Raw genomic sequence first — 19,071 nt, 5'->3', positions numbered from 1 at the left:
ACTCCCATCATCCCTAGATAACAGGACCAGTGGTCAGGGATGATGGGAGCTGTAGTCCCAAAACATCTGGAGGGCCAAGTTTGGCCATGCCTGCCTAGGGTTTCAGATAAGGTACTCACCCAGCCAACCTGGAGAAGAACCTAGAACCTAGAACCTTCTGCATGCAAAGCAGCTGTCTACCACTGAGCTATGACCTTTCAAACACCTGAAGAAGACTCCAGAGAAGGGGTCAGTGTTGAGGCTGAGGTACTGAGGGGAACTTAACAGACTCTGGTAAAGTGTACTCTTTCATCCTTACTAACTCTATTTTAATCATCTTAGGCTGTGGATTGAGAATTTTGGCAGTACCTTAATCAAGCAATAATGCAGTAAAAAGATAAAGGACACGTTAAAATATAATATTACAAAATGGTACCAGGCTCTGATACTAACCGTAACTTCACTGGTAGGAGGGAAAGGATGATAATCGTTGTTGTAATATGGAACGGTGACATTTCCGTATAGAGCAGATTAGTGCACGAAAAAAGACAGAGTAGACCAACAGATTTATATATTTATTTATGATTTGTTTTGATTCTATGTATGAATTGCTACCCATAAAATCTCGAAGCAATTTCACAGGTTTTTCTTATTAAAAACCCAATAAAAACATTTAAAAATAATCCCAATGTAAAAAAAACCAACCAGTTAAAACAGTTCCATGTGTAATAACAGTTCCGTACATACAAACAATTACAAACAAATCCATATGTAAAACTCGTTTCATATCCAACACAGGTGGACTGGGGCACAGATCTCCACCTCAAAATAAACACATAAATAACGTATATGTCAGGGGCAGTGCCCTGAAGTTTGGGTCTAGGAAGTGCAAAACTAGCTGCAGCTGCAACACCCAGCATGTTTCTTTACGTTGCTGGGCTATTATTATTTTTAATGTATTATTATTTTTGAAGGGAGATTTTTTTGTCAGCTGCAGGGGGCCTTCCAGGACCTGTGCCCACAACAGCCTTTGCCCCACAATGCCAAGTGCTGGTGCCAATTTGGGAGTTGTCAAAATCCAGAGAGCACAAATGCTCCCTTAAAGAGCATTGCCTTTTCTTTAGCAAAATCGCACTTATTCCAAAAGGCAGACGCAGAGGTTTAAGAAATCTGTTTCTGATGAGGATTAATGTGATAAAGTTCTGCCAGGGTGTGTGTGTGTGTGTGTATGCAGTCTTTATCTAAATAGAGATTTCCAGGTCTGCCTTATCACAGGCCCAGGCTCGCTAATATTTCCCTCTGATCTTTTTACCCTTTCTACCTTTCATTTGGATCCAAGCTGTCTCAACTGCGCTTGCCAAAAACCCCATGTCATTTCCTCTCTTTAATGCAAAACCCCCTTACCGTCTGCCTCCTGTTGTCATATTGTTTCCTCAGGGTTGTTGGTTGTTTTTTTTAAAGGAATATTTAATGGTAGATTTCCCACTATCACATCAAGGCATCTAAATAAAGTGGCTTGCTCTTTTCAAAAACTCCAAATCTGTGGTTCTAGTTTAGGTGGAACGAACTGATCGGCAAATCAACGTAACCGAGGGTCACATTTCGGTCAAGACCAAAACCCAGACTGTATGTTTTCTCCCGTCTTTTGAAATAGTCAGAATGTCTGTCCTGAAAGAACCACCGCTGGACTATATACAGCGATGCTTTCCTGCCAGGAAGCTAACATAATTTGCATTACGCTCAGGAATATGACATTTTGTCAACAGGAGGTAAAGATTGGAATCCTTGATATATTGTCACATCCCGGCATCAATTCTCACCTCTCCTTCACCTTCACCTTCTCCTTCGTACTTGGACATTCATACCTGAATACAGCCCCAGCTGGTGCCCATTGGGACTGATGGGGTGGAAGGCAAGGAGACGACCAGTAGGTGGCGCCGCAGCCAATGGCAGACAGAGCCCCCCCCCCCGACTGGTGGTACATAATAGAGCAGGCAGGCAGAGGTTGGTGGGGCAGTGCCCCATTCACCTTCATGTACCAGCCTCCGTTTCCTTATTATAAAATGCACAGGTAGGCTGACAAATGCTGAGGATATTGCTGTGTAGAATTAGGTCTTCTACAAAGCAATAAAATCCTTTAGGAATGTAGCCATACTGTTGTGGCTAGAATTTTCTCCCTTTTTTAAGTAAGAGGAAGGGAGGAAAAGAAAAACACCCTCAGCCACCTGGTCTTTAAGGCAGGAAAGGTGTTGTTGGGTGGCCATCTGTCATGGATGCTTTAGTTGAGATCCCTGCATTGCAGGGGGTTGGGCTAGATGACCCTTGGGGTCCCCCCAACACTACAATTCTACGATTCCTTGATTCTACGGAGCTAGGTTATACCTCTCATCAGCCTCAGCCAGCATGGCCAATGGCCAAGAATGATGGGAGTTAGAGTCCAGCAAATTCTGGAGGGCACCATTAAATCATGAAATTCACTCCCTCCCAAGAAATAGGGAGAGATTTTAAAAGAGGATTGGATGAATTCACGGCTGTAGCTGAAGCCACTCTTTTAATTTGAAAAGGAGTGGAGAAGGCCTGGGTAAGCCCCTTGGTGCTCTGAATGATGCAATTCAGCCGAAGGTCATTTTGTCGTAACAAATTAAATGGAGAGTTTTGTGCCCTTGCCCACATTGCACAACGGCCATATAAAGTTCATTAGAGACAGGAATATTTGGCAGCTCTAAGTCACAAGAGAGCATGGGTACTCTGATGAAAGCTGGTAGCCAAGCCACTGTGCATTTCTTGCCCTCAGAGGGTGATTTTGCATGCTTTGCAAGTGAAAATATGCAGAAGCTGCCAGTGTAAATACAGGTCTCTGGTAGAGCAAGAAAACTCCTATTTAGAACACCATCATTTATTGCTTTTGTTGTTGTTTAGTCATTTTGTCGTGTCCGACTCTTCGTGGCCCCATGGACCAGAGCACGCCAGGCACTCCTGCCTCCCGTAGTTTGGTCAAACTCATGCTGGTAGCTTCAAGAACACTATCCAACCATCTCGTCCTTTGTTGTCCCCTTCTCCTTGTTTATTGCTTTAGTGATCACTAACTTAGGTACATAGGAACCTGTCTTGGGATGAGCTAGGGACCACCTAGTCCAGCACCATCTACCTCAGCATGATGCCCTCCAGCAGCTCTCTAGGGTGTCAGGCAAGAATCTTCCCCAGTCCCACCTGCAAATTTCAACTGGAGGTGAAAATAGCAGCTCGGCCAGAATGTATACTGTAGATCCAAAAAGATACCACAACCAGGGCAAAGGAGATGCCAGCGGGGTTTGTGAGCAGAGTCAAGGAAGCTATTAAAGGCAAGAGGATCCCTTTTTAAAAATGCAAGTCTTGCCCAGATAAAGAGAACAAAAAAGAACACAAAATGAAAGTGAACAATAAGAGATGAAAAAAGAATTGAGGAGTACATCACTGAAAACTTTAAGATACTTAGAATTTGCTAGTTGTTTCAGAAAGTGCTAATTAGGTATGTGAAATATGCTCAGAGACGAGTGTGGATTTCATGCTCTTTATTCAGCTCATAGTAGTGAGGAATGGAATTTCCCCCGAAATGTCTGCTTTATATACATTATTTACACAATGGGCCCCATGTGATTGGCTATTTCTGGGATTCTCCTGTAGGCCAATCAGGTTGCGGATTCACTTCCACCTGGAGTTGGATTGGGTGGCTCCTGCAGACCAATCAGACTGTGCATTCTGGATCCTATTGTTCTAGGAACAATCAGACTGCTGCATTCTGCTGCAGACTGCTGCTGATCCTATTCAACTCAATACATAACAGTATGTTTGCCTTTGAATGTAACCTGAATTAAATTCCTCCCCCATCTCTATGAAACTTACGTAATTCCTTGATGCTGGTGGGGAGAGGCAAAAGTTGTGTGGGATAGATTCTTTGTGTCGTGTGTTTATCAGCGCACACAAGCACACATCTTTGTTGGGAAAACACAACACACAAAAGAATTTTGATGTAAACATATGTACACAATGACATCAAGATTGCTTTTTTTGGGGGTACTGATTTAGCACTGTAGTTGGTCACTTTGTTGATGTGGACTGGGGGGAGACACAAAAATGCTGAAGAAACTGAAAGCTGCAGCAAACCGGACAGGTGTAGTTCCCTTACAAAATTAACATGGACGTCCATGTTGTTTCTGGTTGATGAAATTTCTCCTGGTTGGTTTGGTCCACTTCATGGTAAGAGCAGCAGAAGATGACCAAACACTGCACCATATTGTACGCAGACCCAACAGCAATAGGTACCATTTCTTCATAGCTGCTCTGCTGTTTCCTTTTAACTTTTGAATGGGGAATGAGTGGCATTCACAATTTGCTTCTCCACATCTGGACACAAAGGATTTCAATCAACATGCTATGGTTTGGAGAGCGGTTGCCTTCCAAGAATAATCCCAAAGGACTCATTTTTGATGATAAATATTTCACAACTTCCAAAAGTGGAAGCCAGTGCAAAGCAGGATGGAAACTGATGCTGTACCGAGCCAACATATTTGGCAAGACAACAAGTGATGTACAAATGAAGGCCTCTCTTTGTTTTCCTTGTCTTCTGTCTTAGTCTTCCTCTGTGTTGAACCTATAGAGATGCACAGGCAAGCTGGGACGAGATGAAAACCCAAAAATGTATCTTCTCCCAGTTATAAAGCTACCAAGCCACAAAGGATGTTTATATGAATTGGTTGAATAATAACACATTCCAACTGCAAAGAAGGTCACAATCCAAGAGGGGATAACAGTAAAATAAACTTAGTACTAAATAGTAATTCCTGATTATTTTCTTAGTGGAAAATTCTTGTTTCACTTCATTGCTTTGAAAGCTCTTCTGCTTTCATTCGAACCCTGAGCCTTTGGTAAGCTTGTGTGCCCCCACCCCCAAATAACTTTCTTTTCCTGAATTCCACTCTTTAAAAAATATTTTTGGCTGAGTCATCACATTTGCTGCCAAATAACCACCAGGAGACTTGGTGCCCCTTGAGAATAAACGAGGGAAACCACTTTTCCTATTATGGAGAGGGGCACAACATATCAGAGGCAGCAACTGCTGTGGTATGGCCAAGTTCATACAAAAATGAAATGTCCAATTTGTGCTTAAATAACTTGTAAATTGTTTTCCTCAGGTGGGACCTGCACAAAATGTTGTAGCATAGTTCACTGTTTTCCTGTTCAGTCAGCCATGCGCACTTCCACAATGTTGTTGTTTTTGCTTTTTAGTCGTTTAGTCGTGTCCGACTCTTCATGACCCCATGTACCAGAGCATGCCAGGCACTCCTGTCTTCCACTGCCTCCCACAGTTTGGTCAAACTCATGCTGGTAGCTTCGAGAACACTGTCCAACCATCTTGTCCTCTGTCGTCCTCTTCTCCTTGTGCCCTCCATCTTTCCCAACATCAGGGTCTTTTCCAGGGAGTCTACTCTTCTCATGATGTGGCCAAAGTACTGGAGCCTCAGCTTTATGATCTGTCCTTCCAGTGAGCACTCAGGGCTGATTTCTTTCAGAATGGATAGGTTTGATCTTCTTGTAGTCCATGGGACTCTCAAGAGTCTCCTCCAGCACCATAATTCAAAAGCATCAATTCTTCAGCGATCAGCCTTCTTTATGGTCCAGCTCTCACTTCCATACATCACTACTGGGAGAACCATAGCTTTAACTATACGGACCTTTGTTGGCAAAGTGATGTCTCTGCTTTTTAAGATGCTGTCTAGGTTTGTCATTGCTTTTCTCCCAAGAAGCAGGCGTCTTTTAATTTCATGACTGCTGTCACCATCTGCAGTGATCATGGAGCCCAAGAAAGTAAAATCTCTCACTGCCTCCACTTCTTCCCCTTCCATTTGCCAGGAGGTGATGGGACCAGTGGCCATGATCTTCGTTTTTTTGATGTTGAGCTTCAGACCATATTTTGCGCTCTTCTCTTTCACCCTCATTAAAAGGTTCTTTAATTCCTCCTCAGTTTCTGCCATCAAGGTTGTGTCATTTGCATATCTGAGGTTGTTGATATTTCTTCCAGCTTGGGATTCATCCAAGATTGGTCGCTGACATGATCCTGCAAGTTCTCCATACGTTCTTCTACTTTTAATGTCCCCTTTTTCCAATTCCTATCATGCAAATTAAGGACACCCACAGAAAAATGGTTCCTCTATCTGCCTCTATAAATCTCAACAAGGTAAGGTTAGATAGATTTTTAGCTTCGGAGGGTAACCAACTGTTATTCCCAGCTATGAGCCATGAAAGAAATTGAGCAGATCAAGTGTTGCCAGAATGGTTACCAAAATTATTCCAATCTCGATCATCTCCCACTATAGTATAAGCCAAAAAGCAGCAGGGACCAATTAAAGAAACAACCGCTCCCATAGTTGAAGATAACAATGTTGGATGCATTTCAGCAGCATGGAGAAGTGTCCAATCCTGGCTTGTTTTCTGTGGAACTGAGCATCCCTTTTGTGTTTTGGAACTCACTTGCTCATTCACTCACCATTTCACAGCAAGCCAAAAAACAAATGGTAGTTATACACAGCTAGTTTCATATCTCTTGGCACCAAAGTGAATCATAAACGTAGAACAACAGTGTGGAACAGATTTTGGGCAAGTATAAATCCATTTTAATATAACAGTAATGTATGGAAAAATGGAACCCACTGGCTACATCCAAAACAGTAGAAAACAAACGTCTAAAAGTTCATTCGGCTCTTGGGGAGGGGGCAGACAGGCTGGAGAAGCAGAACCTAGAGACTACAAGTGAGATGTTTGATGTGTTTCATTATGCCCAGATTCAGTGACCTTCTTTGCAGACATTGAGCTGACAAAATGCTGAGAGATAGAGACCCTAAGGCTGATTAATGGCAAGTTACAGTGATGTCCTTACATAGCAAGAACCAAAAGAAATGTGCTCTCATAACTCCCCACCACCACAGAAGAGATTCCATTTCATGTTCTAGACGATAAGACAGTAGCGGTGATGTGGTTAATGCATTACTTCACCGCCTCCCATTTGCATTGTAATTTATTCCAGGGTGAAGGGATGAAGCTAGTACAGCACAAAGCATCAGTCAAAGCAACATGGCAGTGGTGGGGAATACATTTGTTAGAGTCACCTCTCTGCATTAAGGCCCACTGGGCCTGTTGCCCAGGAAATAGCCAACACAAAGAGGTGTTCTTAATTTCTATCCATACAGGAAGAGCAAGGCCACTTGTATTGTCCATCTATACTTGATCTTTCCAGGTGAGAAGGTCTAAAGCAGGGCTGTAAACAGAGATGGGGAAAAGATTTAATTCACTTTGCATTGAAAGGCAAATCTACCTAATTTGTACTTTCCGAAACAATATACAAACAAACCAACAAAAAACCCAGCCATGATTCAAAATTCGCACTTCTTTGAATTTTGTAGTGTAGTTCTCCAGCCAAGCAATGTGTATAAAAATGCATAATTCATGAAAATAACATACCAAAAAAATCATTATATTAGGGAAAATTGATTTATGAAGACCTACATTCTGAGCAACATCGCACACAATAATGGGTGCATTGGGAGACTTCTGCATTAAAATCAGATGAATTTTCGTGAGAATTTTTATTTTAATTGCAAACTGAGGCAGAAATGTGGAGAACTCAACTTAAGAGTGAATAAATGAGAAATGGGGAGAAAGCAAAACTGACACATTAACCCATCAGTTGTGTAAACAAGGATGCTGTCGTCCTTGGTGCTGTCATCTAAACCACTAGACGGATGGTGCTGTCGTCTAAACCACTGAGCCTCTTGGGCTTGCCAATTGGAAGGTCGGTGGTTCAAATCCCCACGACAGGGTGAGCTCCCGTTGCTCTGTCCTGCCAACCTAGCAGTTTGAAAGCACGCCAGTGCAAGTAGATAAATAGGTACCACTGTGGCAGGAAAGTAAAAGGCATTTCTGTGCACTCTGGCTTCTGTCACAGTGTTCTGTTGTGCCAGAAGCAGTTTAGTCATGCTGGCCACAAGACCTGGAAAGCTATCTGTGGACAAACGCCGGCTTACTCAGCCTGAAAAGGGAGATGAGCACCACAACCCCATAGTCACCTTTGACTGGACTTAACCATCCATGGGTCCTTTACCTTTACCCTTTTTACTTGTGTCAACAGAACTGCACTAGATGGACCAATGGTTTGACGGAGGGAGGCAGCTTCCTATCTTCTTAATCTGTGAGCAATAACCACTGGTTTAGAATCATAGAATCATAGAATCATAGAAGAGTTGGAAGAGACCACAAGGGCCAGCGAGTCCAACCCCCTGCCAAGCAGGAAACACCCTCAGAGCACTCCTGACATATGGTTGTCAAGCCTCTGCTTAAAGACCTCCAAAGAAGGAGACTCCACCACACTCCTTGGCAGCAAATTCCACTGTCGAACAGCTCTTACTGTCAGGAAGTTCTTCCTAATGTTTAGGTGGAATCTTCTTTCTTGTAGTTTGGAGCCATTGCTCCGTGTCTGCTTCTCTGGAGCAGCAGAAAACAACCTTTCTCCCTCCTCTATGTGACATCCTTTTATATATTTGAACATGGCTATCATATCACCCCTTAACCTCCTCTTCTCCAGGCTAAACATGCCCAGCTCCCTTAGCCGTTCCTCATAAGGCATCGTTTCCAGGCCTTTGACCATTTTGGTTGCCCTCCTCTGGACACGTTCCAGTTTGTCAGTGTCCTTCTTGAACTGTGGTGCCCAGAACTGGACACAGTACTCCAGGTGAGGTCTGACCAGAGCAGAATACAGTGGCACTATTACTTCCCTTGATCTAGATGCAATACTCCTATTGATGCAGCCCAGAATTGCATTGGCTTTTTTAGCTGCTGCGTCACACTGTTGGCTCATGTCAAGTTTGTGGTCAACCAAGACTCCTAGATCCTTTTCACATGTACTGCTCTCAAGCCAGGTGTCACCCATCTTGTATTTGTGCCTCTCATTTTTTTTGCCCAAGTGCAATACTTTACATTTCTCCCTATTAAAATTCATCTTGTTTGTTTTGGCCCAGGAATTCTCAAAGATGACTGCCAGTGGTTCTGAGATCACATCTGCCAGTTCTTTTAATACTCTTGGATGCAGTTCTTCTGGCCCTGGAGACTTAAATACATCTAAACTAGCCAAGTATTCCTGTACTATCTCCTTAGTTATTCTGGGCTGTGTTTCCTCTGCTGAATCATTTGCTCCAAATTCTTCAGGTCGGGCATTGTTTTCTTTATTGGAGAAGACTGAGGCAAAGAAGGCATTAAGGAGTTCAGCCCTTTCTGTGTCCCCTGTTTGCATTTCACCATCTTCTCCTCTGAGTGACCCCACTGTTTCTTTCTTCTTCCTTTTGCTACGAACATACCCATAAAAGCCTTTTTTGTTGCTTTTAACCTCTCTAGCAAGCCTGAGTTCATTCTGTGCTTTAGCTTTTCTGACTTTGTGTCTACACGTGCTGGCTATTTGTTTGAATTCCTCTTTGGTGGTTTCCCCCCCTTTCCATTTTTTGTACACATCCTTTTTTAGATGGCATCCAGATAACATTTGAGTTTTCACCACAGTTAAAGCCTCATCTTTTCACCCAGGGCTTTTTTTGATTTTCTTTTCTCCTTTGCACTCTGTATTTTTATTTGTACTAGGTACAGTGCATTGCTTTATGTGGATTTCAACTATTTAGTAGGATTTGAATTTGTTCAGAATGTTGTAAACTGCTCTGGTAGTCATAATGCTTGAAAATACAGCCTATAACTAAACAAATGCAGTAGAGCTTCCCTCATCTCTAATCACTGGGTGTACTGGTTTGGGAGTTGGGAGTACAACAACACCTGGAAGAACATCACTTCAACATTCCTGGTTTAGGACTTTAATGCAAAGCAGAACAAAAAACTAAACATAATAGGCTTACCAGCTCAACAGATGGCACAAAGTTATACCTTAAAAGCAAATGAATGCCCAACTCTGACTCCATACCATTTAAGTCTGGGGGTGTCTTTTAAGGAAACCGGACTGCTCCAAGGTGCGTTGGTGTATGATAGTTGATAGTCAGAGACGAGAGTTAACATACCAGCTGAGAGCTGGAAGGCATTGGGCATGACTTTCAAGCAGAAAATGCATTATTTCTACTTCATTGAAAGTGTGGACAGGAAGCTGCTGAACGATACAGGAATCTGTCTGGAATAATGTTTGTTCCGATGACTTCCTATGAAAGCCCCTCACACAGCAATTTATTAGAAGAGACTGGACAGGCTCCAGGAGTTTAAACAGGACTGCTGCAACCTGCTGGTTGGCAATGCCAGCTTCCTCCCCCAGCATGACTAAAAAAAAAACCTTCCCGTTTTTCATGGGCTTTGATTTGTAATTCCATATTTTGGCTTCCAGTGTTTTAGAATATGATTTCCTGAATTGCTGATATGATGTTTCCTCTTACAGATGCCTACACTCCACCCCCTCCCTCTCAAAAACCCCTCATTTCCATGCAAAGAAAACTGACACATTTTGCCTTGTCTATCATTTCTGGTCTGGATGAAAAACAGCAGGTATTCTGGCTGAAGTCTGCTATTGATAAAGCCATAGTGTTTCTAAATGACTAAAGCGGGGGGGGGGGGGAGTCTTTTGTCTTTCTTTGCCTGTTTCTTCCCACTCAAGCCTATCAAAATGCCTGAGGTGAAAAGAAAATTAAAAGGAAACAAACTGTTTGGAGTGGGGTGGGAAATGAGTTTTGGACTTCACAATGACTACCCATACAACAAAAATAAATAATAGATAGTATATATATATAACATTCCAGTAGCTTTAAGCAGGGGGTGGGGAATAAAAACCACAGGAGAAAAGACTGCATTAATAGATGTGCACACATAAGAATTAAAACACTGTACGGGAGATTAATGCCAGTCTCTGACTCCAGCAAAGAATGGAAACAAAAGGCTTTGTGTTGCCATGGCATAGACAATGTCATTGCCCATCTAGTCAGACAAAATAGTATTTCTCAATTTGACTGGTGTCTACCAATAAGCTTATAGCAATTATGGCCCCACATATGCATCAGGTATCATCTGGAAGTGTGTACAGATCAGCTCCGTGTTGTCAGTTTAATGGAGATGCATTCTGCACTTAGGACAAACAATAATCTCAAAGATGGATGTGTTTTCCCTTGCATCAAATTGTAGGGGAGGTCAGAGAACACAATTCTTCCAACAACTTCCAGCTGGCAGCTTCTCTGACTTGTTCACTCATCTTGTCTCTCTCTCTCTCTCACACACACACACACACACCTCTACACCTGTGTCAGCCAATGGTTTTAATCTGCTTGTGCCATATGGAGAACTGCAATAGGAAACTGCCTCCTAAATGTCTGGAGAACACATTTACATTTATTTCCCCATAGAATAGCCTTGAAACTTTTGTCTTACTTTTCATAGCCCCTGAAACCCAAAGATCAACGGTTTTACAAAAGATTTGGCCACATCTATTGATGTTTTATTATGGGCTTTGGTAAACATAGGAAGTCCCTTCTGTGATTTCTCCATCCTGGGTTCAGAACAATATCCTGCTCACCCATGGATAACTGGGTGGTTGGAATAGTTAGTTGAGCAGCAATCAGAACAAATCAAGTGACTTTTGGTTTCCAGTGCCAATATAGTGCCATCAGACCTACTTTTACAGTGTACACAATCCTAGCACACAATCCTATTGACCAACTCACCCTTGAAAATCCATCCCCAGTCCTTCCTTCAGCCAGCCAGCATTTTTGCAAAGCACTTATTTAGATGTGTGTCGCTTCTCCACCAGAAAAACACATGCAATCTGATGCAAATCTATGGGTTGGCTCTACACCGGAGCCGCTCCGGTGCACATTTTAAATTTGCTACAGGTTTCATTGCAGCTTGTTGGAGGCTGAAGACTCACAGATGAAGTAGTAGCTTTGGCTCAGGGCAGATCCATGCCATATTATTGCTGGCTTAAAACATATAATTTCTCATGTTCTGTCTGCAGCTGAATCATTTGAATCCAGAGAGCAATAAATCTTGGGTCAAGCAGCAGTGCGGATAAAGCTTGGCATTGCTGAACTACTGCCTGCAAGTCTTTAAAGGGCTTTTAAATTCATTTCAGTTTTTGCTTTGTCTGGTCGCAAAATAGAGGAGTATGTACTGAAAGAATTGCACAGCCCACTTCATAACGGTACAATAAAGTCACCTAGCATATTATCCTTTTACCAGAAATAAGTTTAAAAAAACAAAAACCCTCCAAAGCTGCTTTTTGCAGCTGCCTCTTCAATAAGCCGAGACACAACTCCCTAGATGCAAAGATTATGGAAGTGTACATAAGCACATTGAGGATTAAGCACATATTGGAACATGGAAATCCATCTTGGCATGCTTTATAAGAAACCATCCTCTGAAAGTAGAGTTACACAGTCATGTACATAGAGCCTAATCAGTCATTTCCCCAATCAGGTGTTTCATTGACTTGTAAAATAAAGCTGAGAAAGGAAATAAAAAAAATTATTTCTATATTTTGCACATTGTAGGAATGATGCCTACACATGAATTAAAAAGAACTTCATAATAAGATGCAGCAACCATATAGAGATTTGTATCATAGCCAACAGCACTGTTCTTTTCTAGGCAGCTCAGAACAGCTGACATATAGGGATGGACATATAATAATGGCATAGACAGGTCAGTGTCAGGAGCTTGGCCTATACCTGATTGACATGTTCTCTCCCTCCTGGCCGATCGTTCGGGAGCTTCAAAAGCTTTCTTCAGCCTGAAAATGACAGTGACTGATGCCAACTGACACCGGCACACTTAGGGATCCGCAGAGTTTGCGCATCTCGCGTGACAGACCTCAGCAACTCAGCATTTTTGCTAATCTACTGTATTTACATATAAACACACACGGAGCACTGCAACATGGCTCCCTCTCTCTCTAGCATCAGACAGCAAAGAGGAGAAAAAGAACAAAGGACAATAGTCTCACTTCATGGAACACAGTAACACAAACATCCTGTTTCGGTCACTTCCCACTCCGTGGAGTCGGCGGTCCCCGGTCGTGCCTGGCCTTTAAATGGGCTAGGCCCCGCCTCCCCGGCCCGCCGATTGGCGGACAGGGTGGAAGGCACGCCCGGGGATTCCCTGATCTTGCGGGGGCAGGTTCTGCCCCCGCGTGTGTGAGAGGAGGGGTTTTGCCCGCAACCCCCTCTCCTCCCAGGTCGGAAATGGCTTTCTACAGTCCTATGGCAGGATCTGTGAAGATGAGCACCTTAGGATGCAGTAGATCTCTGGCATATTCTAACAAGACTCCCACCCCTGGCCTGCCTGCAGATTTCCCCCTACTTTCTGCTCACAGAAGTGTTCACTGGATAAAACAGTCTTCCATCAGCAAATGGACATACTTAGGCACAATCCAATGTATAATGTGATGTGTGTGTTTACCATAGAGGATATGCCTTTGGGATTCTCTGCTTCAGACATAATGCAAAACGACTTGGGGCTTTTGTTGCACGTCTCAGCCACACTATGCAAAAGACCTGTTCCTTTTTTTCTCAGCCGCTTTGTGCCATCAGATTCCTCTGTAGGTGACGAGTTCTGTTATATCTGATCAGATCTGGGTGGCCCAGATTATCCACTTAAACACAGGAGGGCCTGTGATAAGTCCCTGCTGTTTCTCAGCTAATAACACTTCAAAAAACACTCTGAAGGGGAAAATTACTACTCGCTTTCCTACGTTTTCAGCCAAGCAACATGATTTTCCAAAGTACTTTGGGCTTTCTCTACCGACCTTGCTTTCCCATTCAATTAGTCGTTCTGCCTTTGCTTAAGTAATGCAAGTTGATCTGAACACAGCGGGAGGGTGTTAACTTCTGCAAGAATCCCGTCTTCCAATAAGAACAATAATCATAGTCACCAATCTTATGAGAGCCATAATCATTCTTCATTAGCAGAAGTCAGAGTGACAGAGATAGTCCTAATTCAGTTACTACAATTTTCCATCATGTGTACCAAGTTGCAGTGCATAATTTAGAACAGGTCCCCCCCCACACACACACAAATAAGTATGATAGCTAAAGAAGTAACTTTTGATAGCTGAGTCGAAACTGGAAACACACTTCAATTGTGGTACAAGCCTATTCTTTGCTGGGGGTGGTTAATAATGCAATCCGATGCATATTTACTCCAAGGTAAGCCCCAATGGATTCGATGGGACTTGAACCCAGGGAGTTGCATATAGGATTGCAGCCTTCAAAACTACAGTGGTACCTCGGGTTACATACGCTTCAGGTTACAGACTCTGCTAACCCAGAAATAGTGCTTCATGTTAAGCACTTTGCTTCAGGCTGAGAACAGAAATCGTGCTCCAGCAGCGCAGCAGCAGCAGTAGGCCCCATTAGCTAAAGTGGTGCTTCAGGTTAAGAACAGTTTCAGGTTAAGTGCGGACCTCCGGAACGAATTACCGTAAGTACATAACCTGAGGTACCACTGTACCTTATATACTCGAGTATAAGCCGACTTTTTCAGCACATTTTTAATGCTGAAAAAGCCCCCTCGGCTTATACTCAAGTGAGGGTCCTTCCGGGCTGCTCCTTCCTCCTCATTGCCGCCACCAGCCACTGCCTGTTGGCAGCACCCTAGATAGGCAGGGGGACGTGAGGGGCTGGGGGGAGAGAGAAGCCCCCTCTGCTGTGTGTGAATGCGTGCGCACACTCACTCTGGCCCACCAGGAGGTTTGTGGTGTGCTGAACTGGCTTAAACTCGAGTCAATAAGTTTTCCCAGTTTTTTGTGGTAAAATTAGGTGTCTCGGCTTATATTCTGGTCGGCTTATACTCAAGTGTATACAGTAAGCTAGGTCTTTAAAAGAAGAGGGAATGCAAATATGTTTTGCAGTCCTTTTTTGAAATAGTTACAATATAATAATAATAATACCAATTCATTGCTTTTTGCAACTATTCAGAAGGAAAATGAAGGAAAAATTATTGACAGCCAACCACAAACTGTCCATAATCAAGTCAAAGCCCTAGCAAAACCCTCTTTTCCATCTGAAAGTCCTAATCAGAACATACAAGACACAGCTGCCAAGCCCATTCATACATCTTTTTCAAACAGAAAGTTATTTGAAATCTAAGAAGCCCAGGTTCCTTCACTGGCGCCTTTGCTCAGTTATCTTTATTATGGGAGATGAAGGAATTACTGGGGGAAGTGATGGATGTTCCGTGATCAATTAAACGATGGTGTGTTTATGGTTCCTGAAGGGCTAAGTAGCAAGAAGTGACTAACACCTTTCATAAAAGGAGATGATGAGTACATTTTGCACACTGAATAAAATGCAATCAGATTACAACTAGCAACAGAGGGATTGCCCTGTACCTAATATTTCAAAAGATTGTATAAGCCCTTGGAGAGTAGCTGAAGAAAACACTGCCACTTCCACAGTTCATGCTGATCCTTTTAGACAGATTTCCTGTAAGAGGAGTGAACTTATGAAAGACTAAAAAAAGATAAAAGCCTATTAAAAGTATATTTTTCCCCAGGGGGCTTTTACATTTGTAATCTTTCAAACATTGTCTTTTTTGTGATTAATGCGATGCATCAAAACATACTTATTTAGTTTGGATCTCTGACAAAACACCAGACTAGCTATTTCCCATGAAAAAAAAAATTATTTCAAGAATGTCTTCTCAACTTTTTTTTTTCATTTACAACAGAAGCAAACAATTCAGAATTGTAGACTATGGGTTGTATCCAGTCCTTCTTGGAGTAGACTCACTGAAATCAGTGAACTTGACTTTCCAACCCCACTCCAGCAAACCTACCCAGGTATGTACCGTAATTTTACCATGCAATTTTGCATGACATTTTAGTGTGTGTGTGTGTGTGTGTAGATTGTATAAATATAAACGTTATAAAACACAGTAAAAAAATAGGACAATCAATTGAGTTCAGTGGGTCCTTTTTGTACAAGGCTTACCTTGATACAATTCTATGCATACATGCATTGACCCATTCAATTAAAAATGAAGAGCAGGGGTATCAAGGTGTTTTTCAGTGGAATTTACTTAAATGTAAATGTAGTTTCATTATGGTGTTAGGATGTTATGTACTGCTGTGTGTGTGTGTGTGTGTGTCTCTATATAATAATGGATCAACATACTAACTGTCTACATTTTTGGACCCTTGTTGGGGATGCAGCTATGGAGACTAGCGTGACGAGCTCCTGATTTTCAAGTTTACCACTACACCACTGCTTCTGAGTCAGGAACTGCTGACCACTTCCCCATGTGGTGAGCTGCATAACTGCAGCCTCTCAGGTAAAGGTAAAGAGACCCCTGACCATTAGGTCCAGTCGTGACCGACTCTGGGGTTGCGGCGCTCATCTCGCTTTATTGGCCGAGGGAGCCGGCGTACAGCTTCCGGGTCATGTGGCCAGCATGACTCAGCCGCTTCTGGCGAACCAGAGCAGCACACGGAAATGCCATTTACCTTCCCGCCACAGCGGTACCTGTTTATCTACTTGCACTTTGACATGCTTTCGAACTGCTAGGTTGGCAGGAGCAGGGACCGAGCAACGGGAGCTCACCCTGTCACGGGGATTCAAACCGCTGACCTTCTGATCAGCAAGTCCTAGGCTCTGTGGTTTAACCCACAGTGCCACCTCAGGTAAGACCATTTAAAAGATGGCTTGGATTCACCATCCCAGATTGTCCAAAAGGACTTCCTTTTCCAGCAGAGCATTCTTTGAGCAACAAAGTCAACCAGAGTTGCAATGTGGCTTGCCTATCCTGTCTTGTTCTTTGGTCCTGATATTCTGCAGTCCTGCCTTCTGATTTGCCCTCCAACCCTGGTTGCTTTTTGGCCCCGTAGCCTCGTTTTTCTCCACCTTGTGTGTCAACTTGCATGTGCTTCATTCATTTTCTTCCCTCCTCTAGTGGAAATCTTTCCTCCAGTAAATCCAGCACTTTCTCTTGCTGGCTTTAATCATGGTTCACCTTTACACATGCTAACTACAGTTAACACTAACCGGATTCACTCTTTGCAAATCCTCTTCAATTCTTGGTTGAGACAGAAAACCTGATTATCATCAAGGTAGTTGGTTAAGACAGTGAGAGGAGCATTTGTGCCAAGGAGGGGAGGAGAAGGTATCCCACCCTCATGTAATTAGGTTTAAGTCTGCAGGAACATATCGTCTTCATTTTGCAAACCCTCTTAATGCAACGGATAAACATTTGTAAATGTGTGTAAAAAAGCATAAGGTATTGTAAGGATAAACAGCATACATTTAAAGCACGCATGCACCATGCAGCCTGGGAACTGTAGGTTGTTAAGGGTGCTGGGAACTCACTGTGTGGGTAAACTACAGTTTCCAGGATTCTTGTGAGGAGGTGCTTTAAATGTATGGTATGTTTGCAGCCTGAGCAAATGAGGAGTTTGTAGTAAATTCACAGTCTCCTTTACAAACTTTTCAAAATTAAACCTCACATTCATCCATGGAAATAATTCTAATCTGTGCATATCAATAAAATAACAATGAGCCCTTGGGGACGTCTCTCCCCAATAAATTACAGAGTGCTTGATTCCAGGATTAATATGCTTTTGTTTGAAATGTGGTATTTAAATCTTCTTGATCCAAATATATTCCAACTGGGGCACAGAGCTTTGATATGTGACTTTATTAAAAACATAAACCAGGAAAGCAGACCTGAAGACACTTGACTGCTGAAAGCTAAATGGCTTCGTGATTTATTGTTAACATGACATTCCAGCCAGGAGTCCAGAGTCAGGTTTACCCTGCTCAGGTTGGAATGTGGGTGGGCCCCTTCCAAAACAATCCCTATGGTGCAGACCCTTGACCCAAGTAATTGTTTCACCATGACAGTAGGAAGGCCTGAAATAATTATTTAAGGCTGCAATCCTAAACACGCTTACTCAGGAGTGAGAGATCCATTAAACTCATTTGGACTTGCTTCATGGCAGACAAGCACAGATTGGGCTGACAATCAGGAAGCCCAACTGTAGGTGATGTGGTAGATATTATCTGCCTTGTTATGAGCTCAGCCAGCATTCAACCTCTATGGTTCAACAAGGGATGGACTATAAGTAAACAGTTGAAGTTATAGTGTTAAAGTCTCTACTCCATGCAACAAAACACACAAGAAATGGTAGCAGAACAGTGTGGGGCAGAATCATGTTCAATAAATATGGATACTTCAGCCAGATTCCCACTTGTTGTTGTTGTTTAGTCATTTAGTCGTTTAGTCGTTTAGTCGTTTAGTCGTTTAGTCGTTTAGTCGTGTCTGACTCTTCATGACCCCATGGACCAGAGCACGCCAGGCACTCCTGTCTTCCACTGCCTCCTGCAGTTTGGTCAAACTCATACTGGTAGCTTCGAGAACACTGTCAAACCATCTCATCCTCTGTCGTCCCTTTCTCCTTCTGCCCTCCATCTTTCCCAGCATCAGGGTCTTTTCCAGGGAGTGTTCTCTTCTCATGAGGTGGCCAAAGTACTGGAGTCTCAGCTTCATGATCTGTCCTTCCAGTGAGCACTCAGGGCTGATTTCCTTAAGAATGGATAGATTTGATCTTCTTGCAGTCCATGGGACTCTCAAGAGTCTCCTCCAGCACCAAGATTCCCACTATCCATCTCTAAATCAATTTCAGATTCTGAAAAGTCTAAGAACATAAGAACGTAAGACAAGGCTGCAGGAGCTAGCCAGTGGCCCATCTAGTCTAGCATCCTGTTCTCACAGTGGTTGACCAGAGGCCTGTGGGAAGCCTACAAGCTGGACATGAGTCCAACAGCATGCTGCCCACTTGCAAATCTCAGCAACTAGTATTCAGAGGCATGAAGCCTCTGACTGTATAGGCAGAACATAGCCATCATGGCTAGTAGCAGCTGAAAGCCTTGTCCTCAGTGGATTTGTCCAATCCTCCTTTAAAGCCATCCAACTTCCAAAGGTGAACTTCTCTCCAGAAGAATAACCACGTTAGACCATTGCAACAACCGTGTGTCATGTGATGCCTTAAAGTGTAGCATTTACATTTCATAAACAGGAGCATGAAATGGGCAGTGAACAGGTGTG

Source organism: Podarcis cretensis, assembly GCF_951804945.1.
Source record: "Podarcis cretensis genome assembly, chromosome: 7".
NCBI classification, from domain to species: domain Eukaryota; kingdom Metazoa; phylum Chordata; class Lepidosauria; order Squamata; family Lacertidae; genus Podarcis; species Podarcis cretensis.
The sequence above is the reverse complement of the archived record's forward strand: the minus strand, read 5'-3'. Positions refer to the sequence as shown.